This window comes from Sorex araneus, chromosome 3, assembly GCF_027595985.1.
Source record: "Sorex araneus isolate mSorAra2 chromosome 3, mSorAra2.pri, whole genome shotgun sequence".
In the NCBI taxonomy this organism is placed as follows: Eukaryota; Metazoa; Chordata; class Mammalia; order Eulipotyphla; family Soricidae; genus Sorex; species Sorex araneus.
The window spans coordinates 175,819,482-175,826,893 of NC_073304.1; positions in this window are offsets into that span (position 1 = coordinate 175,819,482).

A 7,412-nucleotide genomic window follows, 5' to 3' on the forward strand; every position below is an offset into this window, starting at 1 on the left:
GATGCTCAGGGGCTGCTGCAGGCTGGGTGCTTAGGGGGTGCTCCCAGCGATGTCACAGGTGCGAGGGCTGGAACCCAGTTTCCAAGCACGTGGTGCAGACCAAAGGCCAGCCCAAGGGCCTGTTCTTGGGGTGCTGTTATCTGTAGCTCTCTTAAAGAAAGGGAGACAGGATTCGCAGGGCCCCATGGCAGCTCTTAGCCTGTGACCAAAACTGGATGTGGGGACTGGAGAGGGCGCGAAGAGCCAGAACACCTGCACCCCATCCCTGGCACTACAGGAGCCCTGGAGCAGCCCCCAGCAGAAACAAAACTAGACAGCAAACAGACTGTGCTCCCCTATTTCCTGCCCCCTGCCTCTGCTCTCCTCCTGGAGCTGCAGAACACAAAAGCACCCTGAGGTGGAGGTCTCGGGACCCCTGGCAAAGCCTCTTGTGAACTGGGCTGGGGTACCAGGTCTGCAGAATCTTTCCTGCTGGTCCTTCAGGCCTTTCTGCAAGGGGGGAGTGATATAGGGGGGCGCCCCTCACCCCCCAGCCCGAAGCTGCCTCTCCCTAGGGGTTGCCATGCCAACAAGGACCTCCCGGTTACCAAGGAGCATTGATCACCACATTCCCACTGGCAGTGCTAACTCTACCGAAGAGAAAGGGGGTTCACTGTTGCTCCCCAGCGAAGAAACCCAAACTGACCGTCGACCCAGGTGGTCTCAGCACAGGGGCTGCTTGAGCCGCTGGCGCTCTCCAAGGCTGCAGCCTCGGCTCCTTCCGGGCCCAGAGGCGCCTGGCACACATTCAAGCCCATTGTGTGACCTAGTGTGAGGTCCAGATAGACCCGCCTTTGTGCAGGCTGTGTGCATATGTAGACGGGCGTGTCCCTGGGGCTCTTTGTCTCACTGGGGGAAAAGGGCAAAATGTCAACCACGCAGAACCGCCTCCGTGCTGAAATTTCTTGCCTGGAATCTGCTTTTTGTCCTTCAGACGCGCCCTCTGATTGACAAGCATCAATAGTGTCGCATCTATTTATTTGTGCGTTTGTTTGGTTTGGGTATGGGGGTGCTCCGGGGTCCCTGACTCTGAGCTTGGTTGGGGAGGTGCCAGGAGATCCACAGGGGACCGTGTGGCACCTCATACTCCAATCCTCCCCAGCCATCTCTCTGTTCTGTCTCATTCTTTTATTTCTTTAGGTTTGGTATGGACCTTGAGAGCTTGTTTGGAGGTTCTAGCAGGGGAGCGCAGCTACTCGTATACCCTCGACCGAAGACCGGTCTGTCTCTATTTGGGGAAGGCCGTGTCCTCTTCGACCGAGTGCGCAGCTTCAGGAGGGACGCACATGGAGCGGTGAGGGAGGAAGGGACACTCGCCTAGCCAGCCAGATCAGCCGAATCAACCCTGGCGATCAATGGGGTGACAGATGTTGCAGCCAGAGCAATAGCGCAGCGGTTGGGCATTTGCCTTTCATGCAGCCGACCCGAGTTCGATTCCTCCACCCCTCTCGGAGAGCCCAGCAAGCTACTGAGAGTATGGAGCCCACACAGCAGAGCCTGGCAAGCTACCCGTGCGTATTGGATATGCCAAAAACAGTAACAAGTCTCTCAATGAGAGATGTTACTGGTGCCTGCTCGAACAAATCGATGAGCAACAGGATGACAGTGACAGGTTTGGTATAGGGTCCATGCCTGACGATGCTCAGGGGGTACCAGGGATCTAACCTGGGTCAGCTGCCTACCCGCTGTACCATCTCTTCAGCTCTGCTTCATCTTCTTTCCAATGTGATGATGCATATTTGAATATTATATCCAAAGGAAGGGCCAAGAGATAGTACAGAAAATAAGGTGCTTGCCATGCTCGCAGCTGACACATGGTTTCTGAAGCAGTGAGGGATCAGCCCCAGCACAGAATCAGGAAGAGCCCCTCATTATCCCTCACCCCAATTTTTAAAAAGAAAGTAGAAAAACATCATTCATAGTTGTGTCATAAAATAGCTATTCTTTTTCAGACACGTTTGTTTTACATAGAAGTTATAAAACATGGTATTTGAAATTCCACTGACCTGATTTAGATTTTTCTATAGCTCTGCTGTAACAGTTGTCAAATGAGATATGACAATTCAGGGGCCGGAGTGATAGTATAGTGAGTAGCGTGCTTGCCTTGCACGTAGCTGAACTGGGTTCCCCAGTACCCTACTGATTCCCCAAGCCTGCCAGGAGTGATCCCTGAATACAGAGCCAGGAGTAAGCCCTGAGCATCACCAGGTATGGCCCCAAAGCCAAAAAGAACAAAGCAAGCCCTGAGCATCACCAGGTATGGCCCAAAAGTCAAAAAGAAAAAAAACAAGGCACTTTCTCAAACACACACACCATTGTTACCTTCTGTGGCTGAATGCAAGGCAGACATTTCCCTCTCTGAGAAAGTGTCCTGCCTCCCTGCAGTGAAAGAGGCAGGCATCTTCAAAGATGGGGAGCCCTCCCAGCACCTTGGGGTATAACCCAGATGGCCACTGAGTGTCATCACCCACACCAGGGTTACCTCTGCTGGGATTGTCCCTGGCCCCTATTGAAAAACAACACTTCAAAAATGTTTGTTTTGGTTTGGGGGCCATACCTGGCTATGCTCCAGGCTTAGCTCTGTGCTCAGGGATCATTCCTGGCGGGGCTTCTGAAGTTTATGCCCCCACACGGCATTTTAAAAAACAAGTACCTGGAGACTTAAATTAAAAGAAGTAGTTAGGTCTTCGGGCGCAATAGCACAGTGGGTAGGGCGTCTGCCTTGCACGAGGCCAACCTGGGTTCAATTCCTCCGTCCCTCTCGGAGAACCCGGCAAGCTCCCAAGAGCATCCTGCCCGCACGGCAGAGTCTGGCAAGCTACCCGTGGTGTATTTGATATACCAAAAATAATAACAAGTTTCACAATGGAGATGTTACTGGTGCCCGCGTGAGCAAATCGATGAACAACAGATGACAGTGCTACAGTGCTATATTTAGGTCTTAATGTTTGCTGGGTTCTAGTAGTTAAACAAACAAACAAAAAAAGGAAACAAAGCATGTCCCTTGGCTGGGTTCTCTGATTCTCTAGCCAACTAAGGAGAATTCTGTGAGGTTTGTTCTCATTCTTAACTTCAGTGAACTCTGTCCAAACCCTTTTTCATGCTGCCACAAATGTCGTTTCCAATTCCTGAGAGTTGTCAAGGTGAAGGGAGGGAAGGAGGTTATCCCCTCACCTAATATTATACTTCCATATGCCTGGAAATTCTTTTCTTTTTTTTTTTTTTTTTGCTTAAATTTCATCCTACCATTTCTACAGTGTCCATGTGTTTTCAATAAGGTAAGAAAACTCAATTTCTGCCACACAGAAAACCCTCAGGAAATAGTAGTTATGATGATCAATAATTTATTTCCATTCAGGTAAAACAGTAGCGCTTCTCTTGTTTCATTTGCGGGTTGCTGACAGTCAGGACATTGTATTCTATTATTTATAACACCTTTCAAGGGCTGCAATATGTTTTAACTGTTTTATTTGCTTGTGTGATTTTTTTTTTTTTTGGCTTTTCGGGTCACACCTGGCAGTGCTCAGGGTTTATTCTGGTTCTGCACTCAGGAATCACTCAGGGGACCATATGGGAGGCTGGGGCATTGAACCCTAGTTATCTGCATGCAAGGCAAATGCTCTCCCCTCTGATCTATTGCTCCAGCCCTCACTTGTGACTTTTGCCAACTGGATTTGGGCTCTTTCCAATCGTCTACCTACAAACCATGAGGCCAGCTACTAAAATCTCTGATTCCAGTAATGGCCAAAGAGGTGGCTTGCAAAAATATTACTGAAGTGTAACTTATGATGCGGTTTTTCCTTACTAAATGTATACATTTAGGGGTCAGAGCGATAGTCCAAGGGGCAAGGGGTTTGCTTTGCACACTACTGACCTGTCAGATCCCTGGCACCCCAGGAGTGATCCCTGAGCACAAAGCAGCAATAAGCCCTGAGCACAGCCAGGTGTGGTCCCAAACAAAACAAAAAAGTATACATTTAATTGAGGTGGTTAAACAATTTACTTTAAATGGGCTTTTGATCAGTTGATTGGACCGGACCGGAGAGATAGCACAGTGGGTAGGGTGTTTGCCTTTTACATGGCTGACCCGGGTTCGATTCCTCTGTCCCTCCCGGAGAGCCTGGCAAGCTATCGAGAGTATCCCGTCCACACGGCAAAGCCTGGCAAGCTAACCATGGCATGTTTGATATGCCAAAAACAGTAACAACAAGTCTCACAATGGAGACCTTATTGGTGCCCTCTTGAGCAAATTGATGAACAACGGGATGACAGTGCTATGACATTGCAGTACAGTGCTTTGATATGAACGGATTTAAACCTAATATGGTATTATTTTCTCTTTGTTTCACCTGTCCCTCCCTCCCCCCCACTATTTTTTTATGGAATAACTTGATTTGGGGGAGTTTTCTTTTTTCATCCTACCTTTGGATTAACTTGATTTAGGGTATAGCCAGTGCTAACCCATACCAACCTATGCCAATCGGTACAAGCCTGGGACTATCCATGCAAACCCATGCCAGCTGGCGCCAGTCCATACAGTTTCAAGTTAGTCTTGTCAGACATGCCGATCTGTGCCATCTGGTGCCAGGTCATGCTAGTCAATGCCAAGCTTTGTGCCAGTCCAATACTGCTCCCCTGCCAACCTATGATAATCCACACCAACTCGTGCCAGTTCAAGCCAAACTTTGTCATTCCTGCCAGTCCGTGCACGCCTATGCTATCAGTGCCAATCCAGGCCAACCTATGCCAATGCATTTATTCGATGCTAACCTTCCCAGCTGATGCCAAATTTGCCTGGTAGCATCAGTCCATGTTCCTGTCAGTGCCCACCAGTGCCAGTCTATACCACCTGTACCAGTTTATGATTACCTGTTCCAGACAGTGCCAATATGTGCTAACCTGTGCAAGTACATACCAACATATGCCAATCCTTGCCAGTGTGCCCATAAATGCTTTTCAGAACCAGCTTACACCAATTGATGCCAGTAAGTGTCAACCTGTGTCAAGTGATATCCATTGTGCCAACCTTCACCAGTCAGTGCCAATCAGTGGCAATCTGTGTCAACCTGTAGAAGTCGGTACCCACCCATCCTAGTTTTGCCAACTTATGCTATGTACCATCTATGATCATCTGCACCAATGTGTGCCAGTTAGTTCCAACTCCTGTCAGTGCTCGTCTATGTCAAACTTGCCAGTCACTATCTGTGCCTACTGATGATAGTCAATGCTGACATTTGCCAGTCAGTGTGAGACCCCTGCCTATCTGAGCCAATCCATGCTAAGCTGTGCTGGTCGGTGCCAACCTGTGCCTATCTGTGCCAGTCAGTGCTAACCCATGCCAGCCAGTGTCACTAGCCTTTGTCAGTGTCAAATTGGTGCCAGCCAGTGACAGCCTTGCCAGTCGGCATCACCCATCCCATCTTGTGCCAACCCTTGCAAGGCTATGCCAGCTCATTTCAGTTGGTGCCAACCCAAGAAGAAGGATTCAGGACTCGAGAGTTTTTAGGGTGTTACTGCTTGGAAGATAAAGAAGAGGAAGCCAAATTAGATGGGCATATTTTCAGTCAAACTTTGCCCGCCCGTTTCTTTTCCTGGGCCAAGTCCAGCAAATCCCTGTCTTCAGGCTATGTAAGTTGGTCCCCTCCTCTAACTTGGGACCTTTGCCTGGTTCCCTCTGTATTCGAGATTACAACACAAAACCCACTCCTCACACCTGCCTTCCCCGGTGACCTTCTAACAGTCTTGCACACTCCCCCTGCCAGATATTCCTGGTGGCATTTTCTCATTCTGCTTTTCCCAGCACTTTTTTGTTTGTTTGTTTGTCTGTTTTGGGATCACACCTAGCAATGCTCAGGGGTTACTCCTGGCTCTACACTCAGGAATTACTCCTGGCAGTGCTCGGGGGACCATATGGGATACTAGGAATAGAACCCAGGTCAGCCGCATGCAAGGCAATTGCCCTCTGCGCTGTCACTTTGGCCCTCCCAGCACTTTTTTTTATTACCATCTTCTTTTCTGGTTTTCACTGGAATGTGGTAAGATGCTATTTGGTATTTGGCGGGGAGGGGCGGGGGAGGGATGGTGAGGTGTGGAGTATTATTACCTTGTCTACATTCTGCCTAAGAGAAGCAGAGGGTGTCCCATGGTCCCGTGTCAGTACCCAGCCAAGAGAGATGCACATCAGCACTTGATGGGTGCTTCCAAGGGTCACCTGGAGTTTCTTAGAATGCAGACACTGGGCCCTTATCCCATGTAGGATGAACAGAACCTGGCTTTAGTCTGGTCTCTAGGTGATATTTCCCCATTAAAACAACAGTGATAATAATATGTAACCTAAATTTAACTGGGGTTGCGGGGGAGGCGCTCACAAAGATCCTTAGGGAAGGCTGGGAGGGTAAAGAAATGGGCATGACACAGAGACCTCAACGAACTTGGTTGGGATTTTATTTGGTTTTGCAATACTCGAGGATTACTCCTTGCTCTGTGCTCATGGGTCACTGCTGGCTGTGATTGGGGGTGGGGTGGGGGAGCTTTACCCAGGGCTAGGGTCAAATCAGGGTCAGCCACGTGGAAGGCCTTACTGCCATGCTAACTCCCGAGACCCATTGTATTTTTTTTTAATCAGGCACAACAATTAAAGGACTGTGAAATAATAAATATGAAACATCGAGGGAGTTGTTGACGCTGACTGTAGCACGGAGTCTCTTTCCCCTGCGAGAGCCCAAGCCTGGGAACCAGGACAGCGCTCTCCTGCTCTGTCATTGTCACCGTTCACCATGAATGGAATCACAGAGTTGAACAGAAACTTGGTTTAGATACCGCTAACTTAGTAATTTTTTTATGGTGCCAGCTATTGCACCCAGAACTCCAATTGACAGGTAAGTAGTGCTCAACTGCTGAGCTATATCCCCTAGAAGCCACTGATATTTTTTTTCTTTTTGGGTCACACCCGGCGATGCACAGGGGTTACTCCTAGCTCTGCACTCAGGAATCACTCCTGGCGGTGCTCAGGGGACCATATGGGATGCTGGGAATCGAACCCGGGTCAGCCGTGTGCAAGGCAAACACCCTACCCGCTGTGCTATTGCTCCAGCTCCCCTAAAAGCTACTGATTTTAGCGGCTGTGTGTCCTAGCTATAGAAACAAAGCTTGCCCGCTGATTGGGCCTCCGTTTCTGAGTTCTGTATTTTGTACTTGTAAACTCCAGAAAGGAACACCCCCTTCTTACTCACGTCACAGGCGGTATGTAGTATCAGGTAAGTACTCTAAAGCTTTTTTTTGTTTATTTTTTGTTTTGGGTTTTTTTTTGGTCACACCCATTGATGCTCAGGGATTACTGCTGGCTCTGGATTTAGGAATTACTCCTGACAGTG